The sequence below is a fragment of the Acinonyx jubatus genome, chromosome A3, assembly GCF_027475565.1.
Source record: "Acinonyx jubatus isolate Ajub_Pintada_27869175 chromosome A3, VMU_Ajub_asm_v1.0, whole genome shotgun sequence".
Taxonomy (NCBI): domain Eukaryota; kingdom Metazoa; phylum Chordata; class Mammalia; order Carnivora; family Felidae; genus Acinonyx; species Acinonyx jubatus.
Genome location: NC_069388.1, coordinates 93158260 through 93168568, shown reverse-complemented (window position 1 = coordinate 93168568; position 10309 = coordinate 93158260).

Genomic DNA, 10309 nt, shown 5'->3' with positions numbered 1-10309 from the left:
AGAGAAAGCAATGGCTTGGCAGTCTATGTTGCAGTCAATGTGTATCATGGAATTCTTGTGCTTCTTTTTCCTCATCCAAACAGGGTTAATAAAACCTTTATTTTAATATGGTCATTAGGATGATCAAGTGAAATGAAATGTCAAAGCAATTTGCAAATTTAAGAGCACTATATAAAAATGCAGTGTCTTATGATTGTCCCCAAATAAATTTGTATTGTGCATAATGCATAGTATGTTAATTTGCTAGGTAGAAACACTTTTATTAAGCATGAGTGGCAACACTCTAAAGTGAATCTTCAAAAGCCACTGATTTCTTGGTATCCCCTTAGTTTAAAATAGCTCCTCTATTAGATTCACAGTACCCAGATAAATTGCATGCTGTGATTCTATCAGCTGCTTAAATTAAAAAAAAAATTATTGTGTTTTTTTCTTAGTAGAAAAGCATTGCTTGACCAGAGTAGGAAAATTTAAGTGTATAAATAGGTTTTTGAAAAGAAGCATATTATGCTACTATACAAAGTGAAAACTGTTAAACATTTGGCCTATTTCTCTCTATATAATCTTCATATAGATGTAAACAGAGACAGAAAAGGAGATAGAGATACATGGCACATCTGTTTCATTTCTGGCTCTTTTCATATAGCAATATAACATGTTCTAGGAAAAAAAAAAAGTATAGGGTTTAGAATCTCCCCTTTCACAAATTCCTGTCAAGGCAGGTAATTTAGACAGAAAATTTCTGTTCTCATCAGGAGAAACAATAAAGCACATCATTCCACTAATGGAAATCTTAAAGAGTTTTCAAGCAACAGTGAGATATGAGGGGTGAAGAGGGAGAAAGCAATGTGCCACAGATCCACCATGCTACTATGGAGGATGGTCTAGTATGGTCTACTATGCTTAGGGTAGCTCACAGCCACCAGTTAAGCTCAGAGAGATCTCACCTGTAAAAGCAAACCTTGTCCAACATACCTGGGAGAAGCCTGCCCATCTTCTAAGAGAACTGACTCTTTCAGAGGAAGTCCAGCTGGATTATATCTTCTTCTAGCCGGGACCCTCAAAAGAAAACCAACCATGCTTTTTTAAAAAACTTATTGCTTCTAGTTATAAATAGCAGGAAAATCTTACATTTAGTTTCCATCCATCTGTGTGATTCAAGTGTAGGAGTCAGACCATTGACCATAAGTCCACATACTCTGAAGTCAAGGTAAGGTCTGCAAAAAGGAATTAGCGTTCTATATAACTGCTCATGAAAACGGTATCAACTAATGTTTTCAAACAAACTGTAAATGTGCTTTTTTATATAAATGCTTTTAATGTTTTGTTTTATTTTATTTTATTTTTGAGAGGACAGAGCGTGAGCAGGGGAGGGGCAGAGAAAGAGAGACACAGAATCTGAAGCAGGCTCCACACTCCAAAGAGTCAGCACAGAGACTGATGCAGGGCTCGAACTCATGTACCGTGAGATCATGACTTGAGCCAAAGTCAGATGCTTAACTGACTGAGCCACCTAGGCACCCCTGTGAATGTGTTTTCAAATGAAGAAGTCTCTTGCTTGCTGAACTTATAATTATGGTGTTTCATGTTGACATTCAAAATGGCTCCTTTGAAGACTATATAAATATTACATTGAATGACCTTCTTTTATATATTCACATGGTTCATAGTTTCATCTTTTTTTAGTGGGGACTTTTTTAATCTCTGAAAATCTCAGTGTTCTTCAGCTCTTTCCCTTTTTTATGTATCTCTGTAAGACTTATCACCATTTAAATACCATATACCCACACTATACCTAAGGTCTATCATCTTCCCCAATCCCATTTGAACATAAGCTCTATGAGGACAGGAATTCTTGTCTGTTTTACTTATGTGGGTGTTCTCATGCCTAGAGCAAGCCTGGTACATAATATGTAACCAATACACAGTTGTTGAGCAAAGGAGTGAACAAGTAGACTTATGGGATTTGGTGCAACTTTATGTTTGCCTTCCACTGTCTCTTTAAATTTATTGTGTGGAGCCGGTTTATATCATTTCATTCCCCTGAGTAAAATTTGTGTGTGGTTCTATAACCCTTCTGATTGTTCTTAGATAATATAATGTCCTCTGGTTCACTCTGAGTCATAAAATAGAGTTGTTGTTGTTGTTGTTGTTGTTGTTGTTGTTGTTTTTCTCTCAGTCAGAAATTCATATATCCAGTTCAATGTAATAATCCCAAACTCAAAACCATGGTTTAATAGTAGGACTTCACTCCTCCCCCAGTTTGAGCCTGATGAATTAGAAAGAGGAAAATGTTTGGAAAGGTAGATTGTATCACTCTGTACTCAATATATTAGGTTTTCTCTATGTGGTACTCTGTCCTTGAAAGGATTAAAAATCCCACCCTTTTGAACTCAGGAGCACTGAAGTGGCATTGTGTAATTCGGCCCCTGCCTCCCTTCCCACCCTCCCCCACCCCCGCCCCTGACTGTGGGCTGGATCTTGTGACTTACTTGAAATAATAGAAAAGTGATATGACATCACTTCCATTATCATGTTATAAAAGACTATAACTTCTATCTTGCTGGTATTATTCTTTCTTTGGCTCTTCATGCATGCTTGTGCTGGTAGGAGAGGGATATCTGGCAAGGAACCGAGGGCAACCCCTAACCACCAGTCAGCAAGAAACTGAGGTCTTCAGTCCAACAGCCCATGAGGAACTGAATCCTGCCCATAATCACCGAGTAAGCTCAAAAGAAGATCCAGTCCCATTTGATATTTGAGATACTGTGGCCCTACCTGACACTTTGCAGCTCTTAAGAGATCCTAAAGAAGGGAATCAACTATGCTATGACTGCTTATTGGCCCATAAAAGCTAGTATATAATAATTGTGTATTGTTTTGAGCCATTAAGTGGTGGGGTATTTTGTTATGCAGTAATAGATAACTAATAGACAAGGAGATTTGCTTTGGACAATGAAACATAAAGGAGACATTTGTTATTTCTACCAGAAGTTTTCAAAGTCAGTATATTGCTAAACATGTTTCTTTTTGCTTTGCCTTGTTGGCTGGTGTTCCAGATGGAGGCTGAACTCTGCCATAAAGACACATGGAGCAGAGCCACAGCCAATTTTTAATGGACACACAGTACAAGTAAAAAATAAGTCTTTGTTCTAGGCCACTAAAATGTAGGGATTATTTGTTACATCAGCATACTCCAGCACAGGGTTGTGCAACCTTGGAGCTAATGATATTGTGCTGGGTAATCCCCTGTTGTGAGGGGCTGTTTTGTGTATCGTAGGATGTTTACCGGATCTCTGGCCACTAGATGCCAGTAGCACTGCCCACACACTTCCCTGTCCAAAAGTGTCTTCCAACATTGTCAAATATCCCTTCAGGGACAAAATCATCTTTGGGTAAGAACCACTCTTCTCGTTTATCCTGACTGATAAGATCAGTTTTCCCTCATTCTCATTGTCTGCAGCTCTCTTGGCATAAATGAATTCATTTGTTCTGGCTAGTTTCTGGTAACTCTTTCTTTAGTCCCTTTCTGTCATAGTTTTCTTACCTCACCAAGTAAAACTCTGAGACAGGAATGAGAACAATCTGATGGTAACATTCTTGAGTATGCGGTGCACATATGGTTCACAGAAAACAGCTTTGTCAGGGTAAAACTTGGAAATTCAGGATGATCCCAATGTGCCACCACCAGAGTAGCTGAGCAGTAGCAATTCCTGACCCTTTACATTTCTGGGGCTCAATCCAGGAACCAGCCCACCTTTTCCAAATCCCTGGTACATAGTTCAAACTCTCTAAGTGATGTAGCTGAAGTCATTCCTACTAGGTTTGAGGTCAGGAGAAGGAATCCTCCAACCCTCTGTATGTGGTGAAAGAGGTAGGAGCATCTCTCCAAGGAAATGTACCTCTCCTTTAATCTCCAACTCCTAATCCTTTTAGATCTTTGTTGTCAGAGATTAAAATTACAAAATTTCTGTTCAGAGTTTTTTAGAGTTTTTGTTCACTTCATTAAAAAATCCTTGATGACCTTCCATTTAGAATGTAGTCTCTACTGTTCTGATTCTTCAGCTGAAATTAACATAAAAGTAAGTTCATTATAGTATAGTATCCATTAAAATAATTTATCGTTTTCCTAGTTAATACATAATATTTTTCTATTGTGAAGAATAAAAATCTTACTCTGAGTCTATGCCATGATATGATCTCCTTAGCTCAGCTGACTGAAAGTGTCATTTCCACTTTGGATTTAATCTGGTATGAAAGCAAGATTTCTCTTTGCTGTGTAATATATATTTGGCCTCATCCATCTAATAAATCTCAGCATACTCTTCAGTTGCTTCTCTCTTCCTCCAAACTTTCTATCTGTCAAATCAAACACTGCCTGGAGTGCACTCAGAGGACAAAGTCAGTAGCACAGAGGAGATTCAGGACTTTTCTATCTGGCCTCCTTTTTTTTTTTTTTTTTAAGTTTTGCAAAGCTTGTCTATCATTAATCCATCACAGCTCTATTGAGTTTCAACTGATATACAAAAAATACACATATTTAATACACATAACTTCATGCATTTGGACATATGCAAACCTGCAAGAAACCATCACCAAATAAAGATAATAAACATGTCCACATCTCTAAAAGTTTCTTCACACTGTATGTGTGTATATGATAAAAACACTTACTATACAATCTACCTTCTTAGCCAAATATATAAGTGCACAATGCAGTTATGTTAGGTACTGTTTTGCCTTCTCTATTATCTAAGGAAAAAAAGGACTTTTCCTACTGTCTCCTCTCAATACCACATCATACCCAGGTCTGTCTTCTTCATGACTAAGCAGAAGTTGCCTGTTCGAGATTAACACCATTATGAAAATGAGACAACAACAGGGAGAAGGACAGGGGCCATGAGAAGGAGAAGCAGAACATCTTTTCATTAATATATAATTAGAGAAAACATACTTTTAGCATGCACTTTCCTAGTGGGAAAATTCAGAGACACTTTACCCAGAATTATTTTGTGTGTCCTACCTATTTTTTTCCAATTAAAGAATTACAATTGCATTTTAATCAGGGACTGGTGAGAGTGCTCTTTAATATCCACATTCTTCATAATTAGGATTTAAAAATTTTTTTCTTCATGTGAAAAATTAGTGTGACTTTGGCAATTCTGAGAACTAATTAAAATATTTCTAGTGAAATAAAAGGTAATAGCTACATGCCTTGGGCCCATTTTAAAAATGCAATAAGGGCAATAATGTTGAGGTAGGTGTATAATCAGACAATAAAATATTTATCATCAGTCTGAAAAGAATCATCAGCTGAAAGGAGGAGATCAATAGAACAATGAGTTCAAATGACCCTCAAAAAGACAGGATTAATGCAGTAAACCAGGGCAAACTTCAAGAAAATTGAAAATCATTTTCTCAATAAAATTTAGGAGATTATTGCATTAGAAGAGACTGTGTTGCCATGAAAAAAGGAGGAAATGAAGTATCAAGAGAGTTTAATATGAAGCATGATGGCTGAAATTAACCAGAAACACACACAATGAACAGAATGGATGTTATTGAAAAAGAGACTAGTAAATTAACTTGAGGAATTATCTAAGATGTCAAAGGAATAATTAAATGAGAAAAGAGAAATGTAGAAGATATAGCTAAAAGTCTTGATATCTATATACTAGAATTTCCATAAAGCCAGGGCCAAGTTGGATATCAGAGAATTGTGGAAATGAAGAAAGGGAAGTCTCATTAAAATGCAGTAGGGAGGCTAGAAGTGGGGAGTAGAGCAGGAGCCATACCACTCAACATTAATTACAGGAAAAACTACCAATTACAGAATCATCCACAAGTAACGATTATCAATTAGAGGTACAGACAGGGAAAGATATACATTGCATCTCCTATGAGAAACCTACTACCCCTATAACTCAGTCAACAAGAAACCCTGGACTCATGCTTTTCTCCATGGACTTCCCTTCTCAGCTTCTTCCTTCTTCTTCATAAAAATGATGTCCCTCTCCTTCATTTGTGGGACTTGCCTATAGTTTTGCCATATTTGCATGTTCCAAAACATAATTCTCTGTTATTCCGGAATAAAGTCATTTTTTTCTGGTAAAATGACTGCTTTATTTTTCAAGGTGAACAGAGTCAATAATTTAAAGGATAACAAGATAATTGTCCTGAATAGAAGATCAGAGTCCATAGACTGAACAATTATGATTAAATATATGAATTCCCATGGGGGAAAAATGAATTTTCTAAATGCCTACATTTATCTATGTGATAATGTTTCCAGTGGATCAGGTGAGGGCCGTGCATGGTATAGAGTCATATAGATATAAGATATAAAATAACATATCTTAGATGTTAAAGCTAGGATCAGAAGGGAAAAGCTAAAAATGTAACCCTCAGATTCCCAAAAGATGTAGATGAAGTAAATTATCAGTAAGAGGATAATGTATGATCTGAGTTAAGAGAACCACCAGTAAAAAGTGTATGTTCTATAACCACCATATTTGTTCCAGCCAAATATAAATATTCCTTCTTTTTTTTAATTTTTACTCCCTTCCAGTATTAATTAGGGTTGCTTGCCCTAGCTGCCATAACAAATGATCCCCAGGTCAAGTAGCTTAATAAAATAATGGCTTAGTGTTCATTCCCATCATAGATGTGTTGAGTGCTAGGTGGACAGCCTTCTATCTAGTGATTGAGAAAATCAATCTGCTTTCACTTACTGACTCTGCCTTGGAGTGTTCCACTGGGTTTTCTACATCTGGCCAGGAGATAATGAAAGAAAGCATACAGAAGGTACACTTAACACACTGCTATTTTAACTATGGCAGATTGCTAGTGATCTATTCCTTCCACTCACATACCATCAGGGAAAATTAGTCACATGGCCCAACTTAGATGAAGTGGGATGCCCAAAAAGAAGAAATGGGTTTGATGAGCAGTTAGCTGGTCTCTTCTAGTCTACCACCTCAACCTATAAGCCCCAAAGGGTTGGAAACTGGGGAAAGAAGAACTGGGGAGTAGAGCAGAAACTTAACTCTCCCTCACTTGCAGCAGTCCTGAGTTGAAGGCAGGGGAGTAACTGTAACTTTAAATGATTTTGGAAGATTTACTCATATATGGGATTGGGTATTTGAAGGAGCAAGTTGAGATTATGATTTGTGTCTTGAAATAATCTCAGAGCTTTACATCTTAAAAGTAACTACAAAAGATATGCAAATGGCAGACTTTTCATTGCTGGGGCAAAACTAGTCCCACGGAGCAAAGTTAAAGAATAGGGAAGCAAAATTAAATTGCCTTGTGATTGCATCCCACCAGTTGGGCTAGTTTAACATACTGGTTACAAAAATTCTTTCATTCACTTGAAATACTAGCTGGAATATTTTGTTCCTCTCTGCTGTGCCTGCACCCATTCATTTCTAGAGGCCTGGGCTTCAATTAACTCCAGAGGGAGTTGTAAGTTCATAGGCCTATGATCAGAGATGACAGCTTTTTTTTACTTCTGGGCCACCAAAGGCACCATCCAGCTGTGAGAAAGCAAAAAAGAGATGCAAACAGGCAGAACATGTTTTTAAGGCATTCTTTTTCCTCCTTTACACACACACACACACACACACACACCAGATTTCTGAGAGGTAAAAAAAAAAAAAAAAAGAGTTGGAAGCTATTCATCTCACTCTTATGGATCTGTCAAGGGGATATTATAGATTTCCCCTTGATATTTAAGGGATATGGGTTTAAAAAAAACAACTTTGTTCTATGTACTCATGTGGGATACCTTGAAGGCAGCAGACTAACAGAAGAACCTCTGGCCAAGGCCATAGGAAGGTTAGTAAAGACATCTTCATGATGTTTCTAAACATGAGAGAGGCTGAGATCTCCCATCTGTTAACTGGGACAGAGTTTTATTGAGTACAGATGAGTATACAGATGTGCCTGGATGTGAAGTTCTCTGAGGAAGACTGTCGGTGGCTAGAAAAACACTGTCACAGGGTAACAAACTAGCAGAAACTTCAAGGAGGACAGTAAAAAAGTAAAATCCAGGTAGCAATGGCTGAGATTTCAAAAGGTGACAAGATCTAGAGAGTTGTGGGAGGAGTCAAATTGGGAGCAGCAAAAAGGAACAGTGTGTATATATGTTCCTCCTCTGGATGAGACCACAGCAGATAAGCCATGTTTTCTCTCCATTTCATAGCCTATGCATAACATCTAGATTTAAATATAATTTATGAGCAGAATTCTGAAAAATCCATTGCTATTGTTAGTGGCTTAATGCCTGTGCTATAGACTGAAGGTATGTGTCCCTTCATAACTCATATGTTGAAACCTAATCCCTAATGTGATGGTATTTGGAGATAGGGTCTTAGAAAGTTATTAGGTCATGAGGGTGGACCCTCATGAATGGAATTAGTGCCATTGGTTTTTTAAAATTAACTAATTAATTAATTTATTTATGAGAGAGAGAATGAGAGAGAGAGAGATTGAGAGCCCATGCAGGAGCTCGGGTGCACAAGTACGAGAGGGACAGTGAGAGAGGGAGAGAGAGAATCCCAAGCAGGTTCCTCACTGTTAGTGCAGAGCTGGACACAGGGAGGGGGTGAGGGGGAGCTCAATCTCACAAACTGTGAGACCATGACCTGAGCAGAAATCAAGAGCCCAGCACTTAACCCACTGAGCCACCTGGATGCCCTGTATTAGTGCCTTTATAAAGAGAACCCAGAGAATTCTTTCACCTCTTCTGCCATATGGGGACCCAGCAAGAAGACAGATGCTTATAAATGAGGAAACAGTCATTCACCAGACACTGAATCTATAGTCACTTTGGTGTCGAACCTCCGAGACTTCAGAACTGTGAGATATAAATGTTTGTTGTTTAAGCCACTCAACCAATGGTATTTTTGTCATAGGAGCTTGAACAAATTAGGAACTTACTTTAATAAAAAATATATATATAAGATAATGACTCTCAGAAGTGCCCCTGTGGAATAGCCATGCTGCAACTCAGGTTTCCTTCTGCCCTGTTCTCTTGGATGCTTAGGATTCCTCTGTTCTTTCTGTGGGTCTCTGAACCTGAAGAGATGGCTGTACATCTACTCCAGAATTCTGGCTGTACCAGATTCTTGGCTTATACTCCAGAAGAGCTAAGCCCTCTTCCTGTAGTATTGACAAAGCTTCATGGTACATATTCATTTGGAATTTTGATTTGTTTCTCCTGTTTAATGCTTCCTACGAGACTCTAACCTCCATAAAGGAAAAAACCGTGCTGTTTTGTTCAATGCTAGCATAAAGTGAAAGTCCATTGATGATTACTGAACAGGTACTCCGTAAGGGGAAAAAAACATGAGAATTAACTTCCATCACCTCCTGCTCTTCTTGCCTTACCTTTTATGTAGAACAAAGGGGAAAAAAATTGCTGCCTCTAAGAGACAAGTTTCTAGCTTTTTCCCCCTCAGTAGAAGGTTTTTATCTTTCCTCACATAATTTATGAAAAAAATGCAACTTAGGCATTTTCTATAGTATGCCACAATTTCTTTTTTTTTAATTTTTTTTGAAATTTATTGTCAAATTGCTTTCCATACAACACCCAGTGCTCATCCCAAAAGGTGCCCTCCTCAATACCCATCACCCACCCTCTCCTTCCTCCCACCCCCCATCAACCCTCAGTTTGTTCTGTTTTCAAGAGTCTCTTATGCTTTAGTATGCCACAATTTCTTAAGGAAAAGAAAATCTGGTTGAAAAACAAATCTCAAAGTGAAAAAATTTATGGGAAACTGAGGCAAGCCAAAGAAAAGAAGTTTCTCTACATGAGAATTCTTCAGAGTCTTTACTTACATTAGATTCAGGGGTTACTTCTGCTTAACATACCACTCATACATTTTCATCCTTGGTAAAGAAGGCTCCTCATGGGGTGCCTGGGTGGCTCAATCCGTTAAGCATCCGACTTTCAGCTCAGGTCATGATCTCACAGTTTGTGGGTTCGAGCCTCATGTCCAGCTCTGTGCTGACAGCTCAGAGCCTGTAGCCTGCTTCACATTCTGTGTCTCCCTCTCTCTACCCCTCCCTCTCTCTCTCTCTCTCTCTCTCTCTCTCTCTCAAAAAAAATAAACATTAAAAAAATAAAAAAAAAAAAGACTCCTTAAGTTTGATGTGGCTGTATGGGATTTTCTCTTCTGTGCCATTCCTCATGGAGAACTGGATGAATTTCTGACTGCTGAAAAGTGTCTTTACCCTGGAGCAGGTTCAGGGTAGTGGGAAGAGACTGGAGAAAATAAAGGCACTATATAAAGATGCAGACAACTGGGAG